This window comes from Oratosquilla oratoria, chromosome 37 (assembly GCF_046742065.1).
Source record: "Oratosquilla oratoria isolate Oo_2021 chromosome 37, ASM4674206v1, whole genome shotgun sequence".
Lineage (NCBI taxonomy): Eukaryota > Metazoa > Arthropoda > Malacostraca > Stomatopoda > Squillidae > Oratosquilla > Oratosquilla oratoria.
This window is the reverse complement of record NC_134813.1, coordinates 17590803-17613962: the sequence shown is the minus strand read 5'-3', so window position 1 is coordinate 17613962 and position 23160 is coordinate 17590803.

Here is a 23160-nt window from a genome sequence, read left to right as displayed (position 1 = left end):
TTTCGTTTGAAAAGAAATGACTTTGGTTACGATTTTTCGTTTTTCAAACTTCCAAATGTCAAATTACTCAGAGTCATATTATAGTGAGAAACTGAATCCCGAGCTAAGAGAAGTTAAACTTAGGATACGAATGTCAGAAACATTGTTGAGATGTTCATACGGAAGTCTAGAATACTAAAACTTAAGTCATTTCTATTCGAACGAAGTAGCAAAGGCAGGCAGCATGCTAGTCTATCGTGCCACCTCCCTAAAGGCGCAACGGAGACCATAGGACACTCAACGAACGTTGACAGAGCCCGAGAACGGAGGAGACATATTAAAATCACAAAGGCAACGACACAAAATCTCCCGCCCTCAAATCTTCAAAAGACTTTTCATTTTCTTCACCCCCGAAAATCCCCAGGACTGGAAAATAATCCGCCCCTCCCCCCCACAAGAGGGCAGTCCCCGGAAGTGTTTTTTTGGCCTCTGGGGACCCTAATGAGCCCGTCTTTGTCACCCAGAGGATTAAGGAGGAACTGGCCTCGACGTGTCGAAGTCACCAATCAGCGACAACATCACCGTGAAGGAACACCAAAGGTCCGAGACAAGGAGGACTCCTACACTCCTGAGGTCAATCCTCGGTTGTAACTTACAGCGGCCAAGTCCTTCTAGATAAGACTGCATGTGCTCTTGTCTTGGTAGTTGTAACTTACAACCTCTGAGATATCTATCAAACATTTCTTGTCTCAGTAACGATACCACTGGTGACTTTACTTACGATGTCGACATTGTAAGGAAGATTTGGAAATACGTCACAGATTGTTGCAAGTTACAACTTCATAGATTGCGTCATCGCAAATTATGACATCGTATATTACGACATCGCAAGTTATGACGTCACAAGTTACGTCGTCGTAAGTTACTACATCGCATGTTACATCATCGCAAGTTATGACATCACAAGTTACGTCGTCGTACATTTCTACATTGCATGTTACGATATCGCAAGTTATGACGTCACAAGTTACGTCGTCGTAAGTTTCTACATCGCAAGTAATGACGTCACAAATTACGTCGTCGTAAGTTACAACATCGCATGTTACAACGTCACATGTTGCGACATCGCAACCTACGACATCGCAAATTACGACACATCCGACGGAAGTCGTAACTTACGTATGGCACTGTTGTATAGACCCCTTAACTTCTTTTCAATATTGATCAACTTTATGTCCAGGAATAGAGTGTCAAGAGAGATACCGTTGATATTAATCTTATGTCAGCTTTCCTCCTCAGAAAATATTTGGTGGTCGTAAATTACAGACTGGAGATGGCTCCGAGGGGGTCGCAAGCCTCACCCGTCTCATCGTTTTGTTTGAATCATTTCCATTTTGCCAAAGTTTCATTTAGCCAGACTCCCTAAACTAACCTAAGCTACCTTACCCTATGGAGATTTTGGAGAAATATATAACCCAAAAGATCTTGGCGAAATGTAAATTGGTAAAATGCAGTTTGGCGAGATGATAGGTTGCTATTACTCGTTTCCTTTATGACCAACGAAGTTTGCAGACGACATGACGTCACGAATGAAGAGCTGGAGATGGAGAGTGGTAAGGTTAGGTTAGATTAAGTGAGCTTAGGTTAGAATAGTTAGGTTAGTGAAATAGGAATTTGGCAAAACACTCTTTGGCAAAATAAAGATGGTTCTAGTGGACTTCTTGTCGATGTGTACGAAGACAAACACAGGCCCACTTCAACCAGAGAGGAATGTGTGTGTGTGTGTGTGTGTGTGTGTGTGTGTGTGTGTGTGTGTGTGTGTGTGTGTGTGTGTGTGTGTGTGTGTGTGTGTGTGTGTGTGTGCAGACAAGTGTTGTTGACAGACTTCTAAAAGCCCAGGAAAGCAAACAAAACAAGGGAGAGTAAAAAAGAAAGCAATGTTTACAAAACCGAAGAAAGAAAAATAAAGAAGTAGAAGAAACTTTACAAGATGAAGTAGAATAAGCTGAAGTTGATTAAAGAAAAAATGATAAAAAGTATAAGTAATTGAAAAATATGTGTGCGCATATGTGTCAATTGAGGGTAAATAAATAGAGCTAATTAAAAGGAAAAAAGCAGAAAAAAGGAAAAGAAAAACTGAAAACCAACTTGAACTAATAGAAAGAGAAGATACAGAAGACGAAATTGAAGTAGAGCAGCAAACTGAATAAGAAACCAAAGGGGGAATGGAGCAGGAAGAAAGAAGAAATTGAAGTCGAAACGAGAGAACAGAAGAATAAGAGTGAGAAGATGAAAACGACGAGAATGAGGCGAGGGAAGAAGATGAAGAAAAGTAATACGAAGGAGAGAGAGAGAAAAAGAAAAGATTAAGGAGATAATGAACAAGAAAAGGGAGATGGAGAAGAAGAGAATGAAGAATAAATAGATGCAAGAGAAAGAATGAAAATACAATGATGAAGAAGGCGACAATGAAGAAGGTAAAAAGAGGAAGAGGAGAGAGAGAAAAAAGAGACGAAGAAGAATAGAGACAATGAAGAAGGTAAAAGGAAGAAGAGGGGACAGAGAAAAAAGAGAAGAGGAAGAATAAAAAGAATAATTACTATTATTTTGGATAATACCAGCGTTTCTATCCGCGTGGACAATATTTCACTGTAGCTGAAGAGTCACCGAGGTGATGAAGGAGAAATTGGAGTGTGTGATTATAAATGTTAAAAGTGATCCTCATTTTTCTTTTAATTGGGGATTAGTCTCCAGTCACAAAAGAATGCTGCGTTACTCTGGTCCGTAGGGATGTCAATTAAGTCCCTAAAATATAGACTACATAAATATTGCTGTCTATACCCCATACTGAAAAAAAGAGATGGAGAGGAATAAGGAGGAGAAGACGAAGCAAAAAAAAAAGAAGAAGAAAAAAGAAGAAGAAGAAGAAGATGAAGAAGAGGAATATGGAGAAGAATAAGAACGAGAGGAAAAAGAAGAAGATAAAGAACTAGAAAGAAAGAACTGGAAGCGGGGAAAGGAGGAGAAAGAGGAAATGGAGAAATAAAGAGAAGAAGAAAAGGAAAAGAAGTCGGCGATAAGAAGATTAGAAGAAGAAGAGAAATTGAAAATTGAAAAAAAACGAAGAAAAGGAGAAACAAGGCAGAGGAAAAGAAGAAGAAGAAGAAGAAGAAACATCAAGGAGAAAAAGAGGAAAACCTTTAAGAAGAGACTGTACATGAAAGTTATCCATGTACACTTTAATGACATGCACCCCTAATCTACAACCCCAGCCCCCAGCTCACAGCCCCCTCAGCCCCCTCAGCCCCCTCAGCCCCCAAGTCACCACCACGCGGTACAGGGTGCCCTTATAGGCCTAACAGTATCGATCTCATCCCTGGCGCCGGCCACGCCTCGATCTTGGCATCGAGACCAAGAACCGGGGACCGGGCCGGAGCCGGGCCGGCTGCATTACCAGATTCGCGACACTGAAGTCCTCTCATGCGAGCCTATATGATAATCGAGTCGCTCCGTGCCAGACAGACGAAGACGCCAAAAGCATGTGTTGTGTTACCGCTGTTCAAAGTTTGGCCAAAAAAGGCCCTCAAAGAAAACGTATTTTTTTTAGGGGCGCCTTCGCCTGTCTGGCGTGGAGTATTTTGTTTATATACTCACGTGCAATCCCATAGTCACAGAATGCAGCACTCGCCACAGTGACACTGGTGTCACGTGATCAGCTGGCATCGCCGGTGCCAGAGATGATTTAGTGTCACGTTCTCATGCGCACGTCACGTTTTTCTCACGTCACCCACACTAACAGGGAGTCACGTGAAAGAGTATGAAATTTAGTGATTTGTTAACATTTCATTTTGGGCCAAAATCAGTCATCAAGTGCACCAATAGGCCGTATTTGAAACAACATCAGTGATCTATCAATATCACTTCCGTCAAATTAATCTCTGGTTAATGATCCGCGACCAGCTTCCCTTTTAGTGATAACACTACGCACGTGTGTGTGTGTATGTGTGTGTGCGCGTGTATGTGTGTGTGTGCGTGTGTGTGTGATTCACCATGGTCTTGCATCACATGTTGGACTTGTGATCGAGAACTATCTCCTAACCGGATGAGAGCTCAGAGCTCATAAATGGCCCGATCTATGGATGATGCTTTGACCTTACAGCCATATCCAACTACTTGCTCACCAGAGTTGGAGTGCCGGCTCGCAGTGCAGCGATGCTGAAATTTTCAGTCTTAAGTGAAACCCGAACTTATGCCGCTGAATTAGCAGTCGGCCTCGGTACCACACACACAATCGAGTGTGTATATTCATATGCGTGTCAGTATGAGAAAATGATAATAGAGATGCGATAAAACCTAGGGAATAGACAAGAATAGATTTAAGAAGGAAATAAGCAACAACTGCTCTATCAACAAAGTGGTTAGCAAATGGAATCGACTTAGTAACCATGTAGTGAACGCTGAAACTATCGGTTGTTTTAAAAGAAGGTTAGATGACTTATAGTTGCGGATGATGACTGGTAATGGACATGGAACTGCCTTGTGTAGGCCTTATGGTCTCTTGTAATCTCCTCCATTCTTATGTACTTTTGTAACTAATACTCGTATAAACTTTCCAATCCATTTGAACATTTCTGGATCGTGTGTTGTTTTCGTGACTTAAGTGGGCGACACATTATGTATTTCTCGATAGCGTACTATTTTCTTTTGCTACTTCGTGTAAGTAGAAACGACTTTGGTTACAATCTTTTGTTTTTCAAATTTCCAAATGTCCTCTTGCACTATAGAGCGAAGCTGAATGACCAACTAAGAGAAATAAAACCTAACATACGAATGTTAGACACATTGTTGAGATGTTCTTACAGAAGTCTAGAATATTTCAACCGAAATCGTTTCTACTCAAACGAAGAACTATGAACAAATAGCATGACTGCATAGTCTGGCATCACCTTTACGATAAGAAACTAACCCAAATGTAAACTAAGGTAAACACGAACCGTAGACTTTTCTACCTTGTCATCTCTGTTGACGAGATCAAGAAGTCGCCCGCAGGGCCTACCGAAACGAACTCGACTTCGCTAGTAATAAGGAACTCGTAGGCTAGTCCCAGCCTTCCCTTTGGAGGGTTGGAGACGTCCATAACAATTCCTGGGTTAGCGAACACCATTACAAGGAGATCCACCACAGACGAAAAATTACACATACATCAGGTATGTGAAAATTCAACGTTTCTGTGGGATTCCACATATTTAAAAATTATATATATATATATATGTATATATATATATATATATATATATATATATATATATGTATAAAATATGTATGTATTTCATATATGTTTTACCAAGGTGTAGGAAAACACACACACACACACACACACACAATAACATGTATAGGCTCTTAACTATTACTCGTAATAACTTTGTGTCGTTCTGGATTGATATTCACTACAGTATGCACCAGACTGCACTATTTGAAGCTAAAAAATGATAAAGTTCCCACACCTACGCCCATCTCGATCGCTACGCTCCTTCGCAACTTTTTTCAGACCACACTCACATACCTGAAAGATACGTACAAGGTGTTAAGGATAAATTTGACACTTTTCGGAAATGAGAGAAAAACGTCATATCTTGGCCCAAAAATTTATGTATTCTCAAAATTCAAAGTGCATCTCTTCGAGGATCTTTTGTCAAATACAATTCAGCCGAGTCCTGCTGCCACACATATAGTCTTCCCGCAGCCACCCTCTCCACCCAGCGCTTGGCAACAGTGGACAGCAACTGAATATAGCCATCTGAAGTGAGTCTGAGTTCCTCTTCAAAGATGTGGGGTGGCATGAAGTGGCCATTGCTGAAACACACCCAAAAACCATCACAGTTTGAGGGAATTTGGTCTTCATGAAGCGCGGGACTTCTGCGCATTGTGCAACTGGTCCTGGCAGAAGTTCTTCTCGTCTGAGAAGAACCAGAGCATCCCCAGCTCGACTGGGTGTTTGATCTTGTTGAGCAGTTTCTTGGCTTTCGTAAGGTTGTTCTCTTGGGCCTTGGCGGTGAGTAGTTGGCCTTGCGCCTCTTATTGTATGAGGAGTAGCGAAGATCCTCGTTCAGTGCTTTCTTCGTAGACGCCACTCCGACGCCCATCTCTCACGCCAAAGTCCGCATTGCCTTACCTAGACCTTGCCGCGCCTTTTTTGCGGCTTCTAGACGAATTTAGTTGCGCGGACAGAGTCAGAACGCCTGCTATGATCCTTCCTGCTAGCCACTGCTTCCACATCTCCGTCGCAATTCTCCAGCTCACTAAGCTGCAGCTAAAATTTCTGAATCTTTTAATCATCATGATGCAGGTCACTCTCTTCCAATATTCCGGTGCTTTTCAGTAGTCCATGCTTTCTAGCTCTCAAACACACCAATAGTACATAGTATCAGCTAGCCGTTGCGCTTTGCGCGCTATTAAATCCTTTTAATGCTTCTGAAATGACAGAAGATAAAAAAAAAAAATCATCAAATTTACCCCGAACACCCTGTGCATTTATCCATCCATCCATACATACATACATACATGCATACATACATACATACATACATACATACATACATACATACACACACATACATACATACATACATACACATACATACATACATACATACAATTCATATTATGTATACATATTCATTAGCAAATCATCACAATAGTTTAATCAAATCAACTTCCTTTTCTATAGAAACAGGACGTATGTTCACCACGTTCAGAGAACAATAAACGGATTTGCATTAGCACATTCCCCCATAGACAGACAGACAGACAGACAGATTGTCTTGTGGACACACACAGTCTGTGATGCCTATGGAGTACCTCTCTACCCCTTCGACGGCGGCAGCAGCATCTTTAATTCATCACAAGGAAAACCCCAAAACTAACAAGTTAAGACCGAATGAAGGTCCAGGTCGGGTGCCGCCGCCTCGGGGCACTCGATACAACACACAACGAGGCACCCTCTCCCTCGTTGCGAAGCGAGCCGCCATAGTGACTTGCACCAGAGGCCCTCGCTTTAGGGAGGTGCCTCAGAGGAGATACTCTATTCACTCAACGTCCATCTAAGACGGTAAATTGCTCAGGAAACTGCCTCCGAACTGCCAACCATGACGGTAATATGTTTAAGAAACTGCCTCAGTGGAGGCACTGTATTCACTGAACTGCCATCTAAGACGGCAAATTACTCAGGAAACTGCCTCCGAACTGCCAACCATGACGGTAATATGTTTGAGAAACTGCCTCAGTGGAGGCACTGTATTCACTGAACGTCCATCTAAGACGGTAGATTGCTCAGGAAACTGCCTCCGAACTGCCAACCATGACGGTAATATGTTTAAGAAACTGCCTCAGTGGAGGCACTGTATTCACTGAACGTCCATCTAAGACGGTAAATTACTCAGGAAACTGCCTCTGAGCTGCCAACCATGACGGTAATATGTTTAAGAAACTGCCTCAGTGGAGGCACTGTATTCACTGAACTGCCATCTAAGACGGTAAATTGCTCAGGAAATTACCTCTGAACTCCCAACCATGACGGTAATATGTTTAAGAAACTGCCTCAGTGGAGGCACTGTATTCACTGAACTGCCATCTAAGACGGTAAATTGATCAGGAAACTGCCTCTGAACTGCCAACCATGACGGTAATATGTTTAAGAAACTGCCTCAGTGGAGGCACTGTATTCACTGAACTGCCATCTAAGACGGTAAATTGATCAGGAAATTACCTCTGAACTCCCAACCATGACGGTAATATGTTTAAGAAACTGCCTCAGTGGAGGCACTGTATTCACTGAACTGCCATCTAAGACGGCAAATTACTCAGGAAACTGCCTCCGAACTGCCAACCATGACGGTAATATGTTTTAGAAACTGCCTCAGTAGAGGCACTGTATTCACTGAACTGTCGTCTAAGAAGGCACTGTGCCAAGGGAACTGTGCCACACGATGAGGCCCCGTACAGTGAACTGCCTCGCAAGAAGACCTCCGGTATAGTAACCACCCTCGCACGGAGATCCTCTGTTTATTTACTACTTATCATTATCTATATATCTGTTTTATTTATTCGTTTATGCATTTATTTGTTTATTAATTTATTTATATTTATTGTTTATCTATGTGTTTTTTAACTTTTTTTTTTTTCTTATCGGACATAGCTATGGACCAAAAAGTTTCCTGTTGGCATGTTTTTCTGTTGGAATCATTTGTAAGCTCACAGTGAGACACTTTTTACAGTGAAATATCTCGTCCAGTGGCACTGCAGAGTGCACTGCTCCAGAGGGGACACTATTCAGTCACTGAACTATTCTTTAACGGAGGCCACTATTCAGTCATCTTTCAGTCTGAGGTTCACTATTGATTGACTTGGCTTAGAGTTAGGTCCACTATGGACGAACTTGTCTCAGACTAAGGCCAATTTTTATCAAATTGTCAACGAATTCTAAAACTACAATTTACACACACATGCACACAAACACATAAATGTATGCATGAATGCACTTACACACACACACACACACACACACACACACACACACACACACACACACACACACACAGCTCGACGGCGCAGTGGTAACGTCCGAGTTCGAACCCCGCCCAGGGCTGAAATAATTTCAGTATCGCTGCGCTGCGAGTCGTTACTCCAACTCTCGTTGGTAGGGAGTTGGGTGGGTGTGTGTGTGTGTGTGTGTGTGTAAGGTCACAGCATTACCCATAAATTGGTCATATATGAGCTCTGAGCTCTCTTCTGGAAGGGAAATAGCTGTCGATCACGAGTCCACCACGTGATCCAAGACCATGGTGAATCACACACACGCGCGCACACACACACACACACACACACACACACACACACACACACACACACACACACACACATACACACACACACACACACACACACACACATACACACACACACACATACACACACACACACACACACACACACACACACACACACACACACACACACACACACACACACACACACACACACACACACACACACACATTCCTGCTAACTTGCCTACGATTTGGGGAGTTGAGACAACTGCACCAAACGGAAGTCCTCAATTAATTGTCCTGACTCCATGACCTCGCACACTGTTGGTGGGGAGAGGCACTCCTCCTCACCACCTCCGTGCGGAGGGAGGAACTCGAGACAAAGCGTAGACACCCGGGATCACCACCTCCACCTCCGCCTCCGGCAGGAGGAAGGAGGAGGAAGAGGAGGAGGAGGGGTGGAGACGCTGACCACCGCGTTTCCTTCAGTGAGGGAGGTGCCACTGACTTGATGATTTCTGGACTTCGTTTTGATAACGATGATGGGAAGAGGAACTGCTTGGCGAAGGCCTTTTGGAGGAAGAGGAGGAGGAGGAGGAGGAGGGGGAGGAGGAGGAGGAGGGAGACGAGTACAAGAAAAAGTGCCTGATGGAGTAGGAGGAGGAAAAAAGGAGGAAGAGGAGGAGGAATTCGAGAAGGGAGATGAGCAGAAAGAGGAGAACGAGGAAGAATATTTGTTGTAGTAGCGAAGAAAGAAAGGGAGAAAGAGGGGGAAGGAATAGGACGAGGAAGAAGATAAAAAAGGGAACAGGAAGAGGAGAAGAAAGAATGAAAGAAGAAGTAGAATGATGGGATGGGGGGAAGAGAGGCAGAAAGAGAAAAGAAGAGGGGAAGATAGAGAAACAGAAGGAGGAAGAGGAGTATTGAAAGGAGAAAGATAAATTAGAGGAGGAGGGAGAGTGGGAGAAAGAGAATCTGGAAGAGGAAGTAGAGTAGAAGAAGAATAAAATTAGTATAGGAAAAGAGGAGGAGGCATAGAAGAAAGACAAAAAGGAAAAAGAGGAGGAGGTGAAGAAAGAAGAGGAGGAGGAAGAGGAAAAGGAGATGTAGAAGAAGAATCAGAGAGGCAATATGAAAGAAAAAGGGAAGCATAGGAGAAAGAAGAAAAGATATAGAAGAGGAGGTGGAGAAAGAGGAGAGAAGGAGGAGGAGGAAGAGAAAGAAGAGGAGGAGAAAGAATAGGAGGAGGAGAGGAAAGAAGAGGAGGAGGAAGACGTGGTTTGTTTTGTAATCCGGAGAGTCGTAAAATGGGTCCACAACAACTACATTACGACCCACGTTCGTCTCCCAGAGGGCGACGACAACGACGACGACGACGACGACGACGACGACGACGAAGGAAGTCGATGGAGGTCGTGATGCCCCTGAGTCGTAATCAAGTTAAGGGCACCGACGCTAACCTAGTTGTCTCTGTTATTATCCCTGTTGTTGATGTTATTACAACAGATGATGTCATCGATGACGTCATTCATTGTCCGCAGTGAACCCGGGCTCACTAGATGTCAGGTCATTGTATTCAGTTTAGGAAACATCACATTCTCAGGTTGCATCGTCCTTCAAGGGATAGGCCGACGGTCTTGTAGTGGACAACATTTACTTCCTTTCTTTTTTACCCCGTTCGAGTCTAGTATTGCTTTTCTTCTCAATCTGCCTCCTTGGTTGAATAAAATCGTCTGGCGCGTGGCCTAATATCATCTATACAGAGAGCCACTGTAAAGAAAGAGCTTAGCCTCTTCCATACCGAGTGATACTTTTCCTGATCAGCCGGCTGTCGTCAGATTATTTTATTCATCTCCGTAGCGTTCCCTTCCCTCTAGTGCTGATGTTATCAATGTCTACATCGATTAAAAGTGTTGTAGGAACTTTGCTGGGGATGCAAAAAATTGTAGTTTGGTTCGAGCCTTCAGAGAGAGAATGATAGTTACATAAATTTATAAGAAAATAAATTGGTAAATAGATAAACGGCTTTACTTGGCATAAAGTAGGTTGATCGAGATAAGGTTTGTGGCATCAACGGGAAATGGAGGAAGATGTTGTTTGGTGCCCTAACTCAACTATAGATGTTTGTAAAAACAAAATCACAGCGAAGCAGTGGTCAGTAGATGCTTATAAAACAAAAGCATAGCAAAGCAGCAGCCAATAGAGAATATGCAAAAAGAAAGGAAGAAAAAAACACATTGTGGTATGAATATATAGATGTTTGTGCAAAATAAAATCACAGCAACGGAGCAAACAATAGACATTTGTAAAAAAAAAAAAAAAAAAATGGAACGAGATATAAGTCACTTTTGTAAAAAACAAATACCCAGCGAGGTAGCAGCTAATAGGCGTTTCTAAAAACAAAATCGTAAAGAGGCGCCAGTCAATAGACGTTTGCAAAAAAAAAAAAAGTATCTCAGCGAAGTAACAACCTAAGGCGCTTATGAAAACAAAAAGCGTAGCGAGCCAGCAGCCAGGAGTCACTTGTAAAAACAAAATCGCAGCGTGGCGGAAGTCATTAAACGCTTGAAAATAATGAAGCAAGGAAACATTTATTAGACCCAAGTAATAAACAAAAGCGCAGTGAAGCAACAATGAACATACACTTGTAAAAAAACAAAAGACAAAAGCGGAACGAAGTAAAGGTCAATATAGACTTGTAAAAAAAAGTGTAGCAGCCAATATATGGTAGTATAAGCAAAGACGCTTTGAGGTACGAACCAATAGACGTTTGTGAAAAAAAAAACGCAGGAAAATACTCGTAGTAATTAGTAGACGCTTATAGAAAAAAAAGACAGCGATGTAGCAACCAATAGACACTTGTAAAGACCAAAATTGCAGGCCTTTGTGAAAAAGTTGTAGCGAAGTAATAACCAATAGGCTTTCGTGAAAAAAGCGCAGCGGAAAAAAAAACTATAAACGATTGTAAGAAACAAAAGCGTGGCGAGATAGTTGTTTATAGACTTGTAAAAAAAAAAGAGCAGCAAAATAACCAACAATAGACGTTTATAAAAAAAGATAGCAGTGAATTAGTAGCGAATATAAGTTTGTAAAAACAAAAGCACAGTAAAATAGCGTCCAAAAGGCTCTTGTTTAGAAAAAAAAGAGGGGGGGGGGGCGATGCAGCATCAGCATCCCAGGCGATAATGCTGCAGAGGACCGATATTCCGTAACATTAAGCGCGCCATTACGACGGAGGGTTACCCTTCTTAAACACGGTTACGCATTTTACATAAAACATGTTTACTCTGATGAATGCCAGACAATTTTACTCAACTGCGCGGGGGCGCGCCTGGCCCCTGTTGGGGTCTCGACCGAGAGAGTACATCTTCTTCGAGTACCGAGATCGTTTCTCAAGTGAATACAATCGTCAGACGTGACGTGTTTGTGACGTCACCGTGTTGAGGTGGTTAATGGGACGTACTCTTGGATGCGCTGCGTTCGGGCCCCCAGTGCGCTGAGGGGGAGAGAGAGAGAAATGGAGGGAGGAAAAAAAGACGTAGGATATGAGAGAGGAAGGGAAGAAGAGAGGAATAAAAAATAGAGCTAGGGAGGGAGAAAGAGAGAGAAAAAAGGAATAAGAAAAAAGAGAGATAGCGTGGGAGAGAGTGAGGGAAGAATAGAGGAATAAAAGATAGAGCTAGGAAGGGAGAGAGAGAAACTGAATACATACATACACACACACACACACACACACACACACACACACACACACACACACACACACACACGTATATATATACATATATATATATATATTTATATATATAATATGTATATATATATATTTATAATATATGTATATATATATATTATATATGCAATATATATATACACACATCTCTATAAATGTATATATATATATATGTATGTATACGCATATGTATATGTATATGTTTATGTATAATATGTATATATATGCGTAAGTAACCACTAGGAAAAGTAAACTAACGAAGCAGAGCGCTTTCGTATAATTACATCTTCAGCACCGAAGATGTAAATATACGAAAGCACTCTGCTTCGTTAGTTTACTTTTCCTAGTGGTTAATTACGCATTTGTGAACACACGTACCTGATGTTTTTATTGCATATGTATGTATATATATATATATATATATATATATATATATATATATATATATATATATATATATATATATATATACGACAGCATTCTGACAGTTGTTCAACTTTTTCTTAATGTTTTCTATTTTTCTTATCAACTTTTTTCCAGTTGTAGGGTGAGCTAATACAAGATCTCCATAGTTCTCCATTTAATATTATCGAGCTTTCGTCTTCAAAGAGACATCATCAGGATTGACAAAATTTCTGCAATAATGAATACAAATGTTGGTACATATAAATTACAAAAATACAAATACAAATATACAGGTGTAACAAAAGATATTTAACAAGGGTGTTATTACTTACGTCTACAAGGAAAGTACAAATGATAGAGAGAGAGAAAGGTTTAAATACATAAACTGCTGTCCGAGTTCCCACTACGGAGTCTAGCTGATCGTCTGAGTGGTGGGGGAGTGGGGGTGGGAGGGGAGGGGGAGAGGGGACCTCGATATAGCGATGTCTCAGGTTAGCGTTACTGTACAGCTTAATATTGGATGTTATGTACAACTGTATGTTTATAGTGGGGGCAGAATCCCTGATGTGGAATACCTCCAGGAGTTTCAACCTTCTGGGGTCCTCATTGTACGCAATAATTTTGGTACATTGAATTAAGGTGTGTCTATCAATATTCCGATTATGATATTTTAAATAATTGTCCTTGATCGCTCCGTCCTATTAGTGAAAAGTTAGTCTTCGGCTGAGAGTACACCTGGTGTGCCCGACGTATGTGGTATTGCGAGACGTACAATCCTCGGCTGGACATTTTAATAAGTACACAACGTTGGTTTTAGATGTAAAATCAGCTCCACTATGACAGTTGTTTTTCATCATAATACTGTCAGAATGCTGTCGTATTTAATTCAACATGCATCAAAGAAAACCTGCTTCCTTACTTCACGAATATACATATGTATATATATATATATATATATATATATATGTGTGTGTGTGTGTGTGTGTGTGTGTGTGTGTGTGTGTGTGTGTGTGTGTGTGTGTGTGTGTGCGAATAAATCACAAAAACACGTGATTCACAAAATGTGTAATAAAACCACTTGGAAAATAAAATGAAAGGTGACCGAACGTTTTCGTCTATTTAAGACCTTTGAAAATGTCTTAAATAGACGAAAACGTTCGGTCACCTTTCATTTTATTTTCCAATTGGTTTTATTACACACACACACACACACACACACACACACACACACACACACACACACACACACACATATATATATATATATATATATATATATATATATATATATATATGTGTGTGTGTGTGTGTGTGTGTGTGTGTGTGTGTGTGTGTGTGTGTGTGTGTGTGTGTGTGTGTGTTTGTGTGTGTGTGCCCTGTCTGTCTGGGGTATTGGCTGCATGTTATTGTGGTGTTAAAAGCTACTCGGTAGCATGCAGATGATACTTTAGGGTCTTTATGGGGCACCCCTACGGACCAGAGCTACACATAGTTTTGTCTCTTATAAAGAAAATATCTCTTTATGAAGAAATTATGATACTTTATCATACTGCGACTGTCCCTCTGCTATGCTGTTCCCCTACTCTTAATACTACCCTGTGCCGCTTCTCTGGATACGAGGTTGGGCTGGAAACTTAATAGTCTGATTCGAAAGGAGTTACGCCACGGCAATGAAAATTTTAATGCACTAGATTCAACATTTTCTGATTCTAATAGTGTTGTTTCTTTTTAGATTAACTGACGCTCATGCATCAATTCAGAACTTTGAAAAGAAGAACCAGAGACATTTTGTGAATATAAAAAGAATTTGGCACCGTAGTGTTACCAAATATCTACATAAAAAGGAATTATCCCCGAAGGACATTCACCTTGACATGGCTTCTACATTAGGGGATGATACTCCAGCTTTACCAACTGCACACAAGTCGGTGGTTGCAATGACTGCTGTGCGTGACTGTGGCTTTGAACTGGTTGATCGCCCCCCCCCCCCATGTTCTCCTGATTTGGGACCATCTGACTATTTCCTGTTTCCGAACATGAAAAACATTTGGCTGAGAAGCAGCACCGGACTGATGATGAGGTCATATCTTCTGTTGAGGACTTTTTTAGTGACCAGGACGAAAGCTTCCATACCATCGGGATCCGAGATCTGCGACACTGCTGGAAGAAGTGTGTGGACTGCAGGGGAGACTATATTGAAAAATAAACCATATATGGTCATATTCGACCATTGCCTAGTTGTGAGCCTATAAACTTTTCAGCCCACCCTGGTATACATTTCCAATTTCGCAGAATCCTGTAGTAGGGGATAAGAATACAGCCACCGGGTGTTCCCACTTGTGTCGTAAAAGGTGACAAAAATGGGATGGGGATAGAACTAGACATTCTACTCTCTGTAATCCTAAAAGGGAAAAAGGGAGATTCCTGAAAAAAGCAAATACATAAAAGGGTCTGGGAGGAGTTTTCCAACCAGAACCCTAAGGTTTGGGTTTTTTAATGTGCGTAGATGTAGTTCAGATGAGAGTAAAATGAAACAGAGAGACAGTATGTTTGTGAGAAGAAAGATGGATGTGTTGTCATTGAGTGAAATTAAGTTGAAAGGGAGGGGCGAGTTTGAGTTTGAAAGTGTAGTTGGGAGGGTGTCAAAAGTGAAGAGAGGGGGAGAGAAGGGGTGGCTATACTAGAAGGTGAAGAGATTGGTAAAGGTGTGGTGGAATGGAAAGAGGTTTCATTTAGATAAATACCTAAGTAAGATGCTGTAATGATTATAATTTATGTTATAGTATTTGTTTTTGTTTTGTTATAATTTGTCTGTGATTTTCATTTAATATTAGTTATATGTCAATTTATTATCATTTACTATTTACCTGTTTATTTGTTATTCAACTCTACCTATGCATTTATTTATGTATTTTATTTGTTATCTACATTATTATAATTTTTTATTTATTATTAATATGATTTTTTTTTTCTTCTTTTTTTTCTTTTTTTTCTTTTTTTTTTTTGCATCCGACCTAGATATGGATCAAAAGGTCTCCTGTCGGCATGCTCGGCCTTTGTAATCCTTTGTAATCCTCAAGGTTAATGTGGATTAAGGTGAAACTGGTAAGGGAGATGTGGGTTTTTGTAAGTGCATATGGGCCTGACAGGGAGGATGAGGAAAATGGAGAAGAAATAAGAAAAGATGAAGTGAAAGCAGTTATTAAAATAATGAGAGCAGGTAAGGCACCTGGATTAGATGGGTGTCATGCGAAATGTCTAACAAATGAAGGTACAATGATGGTGCACTGATTGGTGAGATTGTTTAATGTTTGTCTAAAAGAGGGTAGAATGCCGGAGGACTGGAGGAATGCCTGTATAGTTCCACTTTACAAAGAAAAAGAGGACAAATATGAGTGTAGAAGTTTGAGAGAGATTGTTAATTGTAGTTGGGAAGGTTTATGGGAGGTTTTTGATTGAGAGGAATAGGAGAGGAACAGAGGAAATAATTGGTGAGGAACAGTTTGGGTTTAGGACAGGTAGGGGCTGCGTTAATCAGATTTTTGTGGTAAGATAGATATGTGAGAAAGCTGTAGGAAAAAATAAGGATTTTTTTTTGGGGGGGGCATTTATGGATTTGGAAAAGGCTCATGAGAGGGTAGACAGGAAGGCACTGTGGGAGGTATTGCAAATATATAGGATAGGAGGACAGCCGTTAAGAGCAGTCAAGAGTTTTTATGAGAGTAGTAGAACCTGTCTTAGAATTAGAAATGGAGAGAGTGAGTGGTTTTAGGTATATGTGGGACTTCGCCAGAGATGCGTTATGTCGCCTTGGCTGTTCAATCTGTACACGGATGGTGTGATGCGAGAGGTAAGGGTAATAGTTCGGGGATTGGAAAATGTTAAAGAAAATGGGAAATAAGCCATTTGTTGTTTGCTGACAACACCACGCTTGTAGCAGGATCAGAGGAGGAAATAAGGAAGTTAGTGACAGAATTTGGGAAGGTGTGCGAAAGAAGAAATATGAAGATAAATGTGGGTTAAAGTAAGGTGATGAGATGTACAAGGGGAGGATGTGGCAGCAAATTGGAAGTAAGTATTAAGGGACAGCTTTAGGTACCTGGGAACGAATGTGGCGGGAAAGGGAGGAGTGGAGATAGAATGTAGATTGAGAGAAGTAAGTAAATGCATTGTGGGATTAAAAAGTGTAATGAGAAATAGACATTTGGGAATGGATGCTAAGAGGAGATTGTATGAAAGGGTGATTGTGCCGACAGCACTGTGCGAGGCAGAAGCATGGAACATAAGAGAGGAAGATTTTGAATGTGTTTGTGATGAAATGTCTGAGAAGTATGGTAAAGGTTACTTTTCCAGATAGAGTGAGAAACGAGGAGGTAAGGGGGAGAACGGGGGTGGAATGGGAGTTGGGAGATAGGTCTGATGAAAGAGTATTGGGATGGGATGGACACAGGGAAAGAATGAGTGAAGAAAGATTAGTAAAAGAGGTGTGGAAGGAGTGAACATGAAGGGGCGACCAAGGATGAGATGGATGGATGGGGTAAAAGGGGCGTTGGGTAAGAGGGGAATGTTTGTTGAGGAAGGAAAGGAGAAGACAGAAGAGAGGAGAGAGTGGAGACTGATTGTGTATGGATGATGTTGTGATACATGGAAGGAAATGGATGGGGGATGAGGGGAGTATGTTTGAGTGATATTGTGACGCAGCCCGTCTTATCTTTTTCTGCATAATGGGGACAGAGACGGGGGTCGCCTTGCTGTGGATGTGCTGTGTCTTGCTAAATTGCTTCTGACCCAGGGCAGTAGGCGAGATGAAGGGATGACCCATCACCCAGGAGGAGCCACGGTAAGAGGAAGGGAGGGGGGTGAATGGGAGTGGAGTATGTGGGGATGGAATGGGTGGGAGAGGATTTTGTGCCTTTATTTATTTATTTATTTTTTTTTTTTGGCTGCCCCCACTTGTAAGGTGAAAAAAGTCGTTGGTATATGTATTTGTGTATATATACATATATATATATATATATATATATATATATATGTGTGTGTGTGTGTGTGTGTGTGTGTGTGTGTGTGTGTGTGTGTGTGTGTGTGTGTATGTATATATATATATGTATGTATATATATATGTATATATATATACATATATAAATATACATACACATATATACATATATAAATATACATACACATATATACATATATACATATATAAATATACATACACATATATACATATATATACATGTGTATGTATTTACAGTTATGTGTACATATCACATTCAGATTCAGTATCAACAGTTGTGTTTTCAGCACAGTGAACACAATGTTCAGCATTGTGCTCTAATATAGCTGTCAGTAACTCAGTGGTAGTTCCTAGCGCCTCCAAACGAAATAGGAATTAAAGACAAATAAATGATGTTAATTCTTTTTGGTATTTTCTTTTTAAAGAAAATAAAAGAAGATTACTTTAATAGATCGGTCAAAGTCTGACTCACTAAATAAAAAAGTTAGCCTCATTTAAACCTTCTTGGGTGAAATAAAAATGAAAAATATAAAAGACGTTTGTCATTATTCCCAGACAAGTGCAGAAACTTCCGACATCATCTAAGAGAAATGGTAGGATCTTATGTAACAGAGAGTTATGAGTGAGAACCTTTTTGCAAAATAAAAAGAGATCATTATTCTTTGTTATTTGACATCTGGAGATGGTGAGATCTTATGTAACAGAGAGTTATGAGTGAGAACGTTTTTCCAAACTAAAAAAAGGTCATTACTCTTTGTTATTTGACATCTGGAAGATATGTTCTCAACCTCTGACGTTTTCCCACGATTTATGAGGAATTCAACAACCACCGCAATAATACTTAATACATAGGAGGCCATAATTGCTACCCTGTACCCATATCAAGCAAAACGAACGCCAGTAAGTGTAGCTTGCTGTCCGAGGATGTAGGGGGTAAAAATGGCGGACTTTTACCCACTATTATTGAAGTGGGGCCATAATTGCTACCCTGTAACCATGGAAACCAAAACGAACTCCAATAAACGAAATTTGCTATCCAAAGATGTAGATAGCGGGTTTGGCTATAGTTGAGCACCTACTGGCGGACGTTTCCTCACCATTATCAAAGTGAGACCATAATTGCTACCCTGTAACCATGGCAACCAAATCGAGCTCGAACAAGTGTAGTTTTCTGCCCAAGGGCGCCAAGAAGGTAGATGGTTGATTTGGTTATAGTTAAGCATCTCCTGGCGGACATTTTCCCACCAATATCGAAGACCCAAGCCGCCATATACAGTTGGGATCACTCCTAAGTAATCCACATCTGGCGTGATTCTGATCCATCATGTGACATAGTTGTGTGTCTCCGATAATTCATTTAGGAAGATAAATTCTTCTCCGTTTTCTGTTTCTACATGTAACAAAAGAAAACGGTAGACATTCATTTTGATCGAAAAAAAAATTCATTGTTTACATATATAACACAGACTACTTTGTTCAAGTGATATCTTCTAAAAACATATATACATTACTTAAAAGACATTTCAACACCAATGAACACGATGTAGGCTGAAGTGAACGTATTCGCACACGTGTGTGTGTGTGTGTGTGTGTGTATGTGTGTGTGTGTGTGTGTGTGTGTGTGTGTGTGTGTGTGTGTGTGTGTGTGTGTGTGTGTGTGTGTGTGTGTGTGTGTGTGTGGTATTGACATCCTTCTTCTCCCCCTGCCCCCACTCCTTTCTCAACCCCCCTTCTCCCTTCCCCCACTCCCCCTGCCCCCTCTCCCCTATCCCCTGCCCCCCTTTCCCCCCCTGCCCCCTCTCCATTCCAGCCTTCCTCTTTCTCCTTGCCCCCCCTCTCCCTACCCAACTTCCCACACTCCCCCTCCCCTGCCCCATCTTCCTTCCCACCTTCCCCCTCCCCTTTGCCACCTCTCCCTGCCCAACTGCCCCCACTACCCAGCCCCCTTCCCCCCTGCTCCCCATCTCCCTTCCCACCTTCACAGTCCCCCTTGCCCCTCTCCCTGGCCGATTCCCCCCCATTCCCCAGCCCCTCTCCCTACCCAACTCCCCCCCTATCCCTCCATTCACTCTCCTGGCCGATTCCTTCCCTAACCCCCCGGCCCTCTTGCCCGCCAGCGGAAACGGAGGCTCTCTGCTTCGGTCATAATCAGTAGGGCCATTTAGGGATGAGAGAGCCAAATTGCTCCGTGTGCCAGAGGGCCTGCCAGAGTGCCTCCTCCTTGCGGAAAGAGGAGGAGAAGGAAGAGGAGGAGGAGGAAAGGGGATTTAAAAGAGGAAGAGGAGGAGGAAGGGGGGGATTTAAAAGAGGAGGAGGAGGAGGAGTAGGAGAAAGTAGAGGAAAATGAGACGAAAGTTTAAGAAGTGTAGGAGGAAGAGAAAGAAGAGGAGGAGGAGGAGGAAAAAGTAAAGGAAAAAGAGGAGGAGGAGGAGGAGGCGGAAGTGGAGGATATTGAGAAAGGGGAGGAAGAAGAAGAAAAAATGAAGAAGAAAGAGGAAAGGGAGGAGGAAGAAAAAAAGGAGTACGAAAAGGCAAATACAATAGAGAGAATCAATAATTAAGTAAATAGAAATAGAAAAGTCTTCTAGGTACCTTCCATCAGGTTGGCCATTCAATCCCCTTCCATGAACCGAAAGCGGTTTGCCCCTCCTCCTCCCCCTCCCTCTCCCTCCTCCTCCCCCTCCTCCTCTCTCCTCCTCCCCTCCTCTTCCCTCCTCTTCCCTCCTCCTACCTCCTCCTCTCTCTTTTTCCTCCTCCTTTTCCTCCTCTTCCTCTTCTTTCCTCAAGTGATTTGCAAACAACGAAGTAGTCGACGGCTTGTCCAACTATGACGATTTTCATTAATCTTATTCAACACAGTGACCTACCTCATTAATCTCATTCTGGCTAGAAACACGCGGTTTGGTGCATCTCAGAGATCCTATTCCGACATCAAATGAGATCGCGGTCCATCAGAGCGTCATCCAGACGTTCGTCCGTCCCTTTAGAGGTAAAAAAAGTTGACTTTGTTTAGCCAGAAGAAAATCGATGAGGTGCGTCACCGTCTTGAGGGGATTAATGGCGAGATTAGGTGAAGAGCTTTCTTCTCTTCACATTGTGATGAGGGATAAGCTGAGAGGCGTCGCGAGGGAAATTCTACGAAATACGTCTTTGTAGCTTGCGTTCCGAAGACGTCTTCGAAGTCACTGTTCCGAAGACGTCTTCGAAGCCATCGTTCTGAAGACGTCTTTGAAGTTTATGTTCAGAAGACGCTTTTTAAGTCTTCGTTCCGACGATGTCTTCGATGTTTCTGTTCCGTAGACGTCTCTGAAGTTTCTGTTTCGAAGGTATCTTCGAAGTCATCACTCCGAAGATGCCTTTGAAGTCACCGTTCCGAAGACGTCTTCGAAATTAGTATTCCGAAGATGCCTTTGAAGTCTTCGTTCCGAATTTGTCTTCGAAGACTCTGTTCTTAATTTGTCTTCGAAGTCATCGTTCCAAAGATGTCTTTGAAGTTATAGTTTTGAAGGTGTCTTCGAAGTCACTGTTCCGAAGACGTCTTCGAAGTCATCGTCGTGAAGATGTCTTTGTAATCCCTGTTCCGAAGATATCTTTGAAGTCATTGTTTAGATGTCTACGAAGTCTGTTCTGAAGATGACCATGAAGTCTTTGTTCAGAAGTTGTCTCTGCAGTGTCCGTTCCGAAGATGTCTTCAAAGTCTCATTTCAGAAGATGTCTACGAAGTCTTCGTGTCGAAGATGACTTTTCAGAAGATACCTTCCCAGTCGCTGTCACGAAGACATCTTTGAAGTCACTGTTCAGAAGATGTCTACGAAGTCACTGTGAAGAAGATGTCTTCAAAGTCTCATTTCAGAAGATGTCTACGAAGTCTTCGTGTCAAAGATGACTTTTCAGAAGATATCTTCCCAGTCGCTGTCACGAAGACATCTTTGAAGTCACTGTTCATAAGATGTCTACGAAGTCACCGTGAAAAAGATGTCTTCGAAGTCTCCATACAGAAGACATCTTCGCTGTGGTTGGTTACTTCGCCGATTACCACAGGTTGCCAAAAGAGATTTACAGAAATGACAAATGAACCAGTTCACTGCGGGAGGTACTTTGAATGTTTTATTATTCGTATTGCCGCCAGGTGATTTTATTCAGTCAGGATCGAAGCAGCCCGAAGTGTCTCGTCAACTCAATAAAATCGTTTGACAGTAGCCTGAATAAAGACTATAGCTAACGTCAGCGAAATGTAGTGAGATTTTAGTGTTTTCTCCTCTCTCCCTCTCTCTCTCTCTCTCTCTCTCTCTCTCTCTCTCTCTCTCTCTCTCTCTCTCTCTCTCTCTCTCTCTCTCTCTCTCTCTCTCTCTCTCTCCCTCTCTCTATGGGCGCTTTTATTAAGTCAACAAAAGGCTACGTCGGTTGAGACCAGCTTTTGTACCCTCGAAAAAGAGAGATATAGAGAGAAATAGAGAGAGAGAGGGGGGGAACTTAGAAACTCTCTCTATTAAAAGTTCTAAAAGCCGTACCAGCAGGATGGATTCTCTCTCTCTCTCTCCCTTTCTCTCTCTCTCTCTCTCTCTCTCTCTCTCTCTCTCTCTCTCTCTCTCTCTCTCTCTCTCTCTCTCTCTCTCTCTCTCTCTCTCTCTCTCTCTCTCTCTCTCTCTCTCTCTCTCTCTCTGTCGCTCTCTCTCGCGAGAAAATTGGTTTAGCAAGTGAGTACACAACATCAATAACTCCCGCCATTAATCTTTGCCACGACGAACTTTGCAAGAAAAAAGAAAAGGAAGAAAAAAAAACGTTACAATCTTCAACACAGTGATGAACCTTATTGTTGCTATTCTCACTAAAAAAATAAACGATTTTACACAGATAAGGCAGCGTCCCTTGACGTAAGGGACCTCTCAGTTCATCGCTACCCCCTTTTGGCACAGAATCCGACCGCTGAAATGAATAAAACCGTTTGTATTTAGCCAGAACAACATGTATGAAATGCGTCACCGTATTGAGGAGTGTGGGGCGAGGTGAGGCGAGTCTCCGCCCACAAGTCGATCAAGACGCTTAACTTTCGGCCGATATGACGTCATAAACAGGCTGATGTCGTTTCTTACCTTCCTCTCAGCCGCTTTTTGAAATATTATAAAAAAATACATATATATATATATATATATATATATACATATATATATATATATACATATATATATACATATATATAT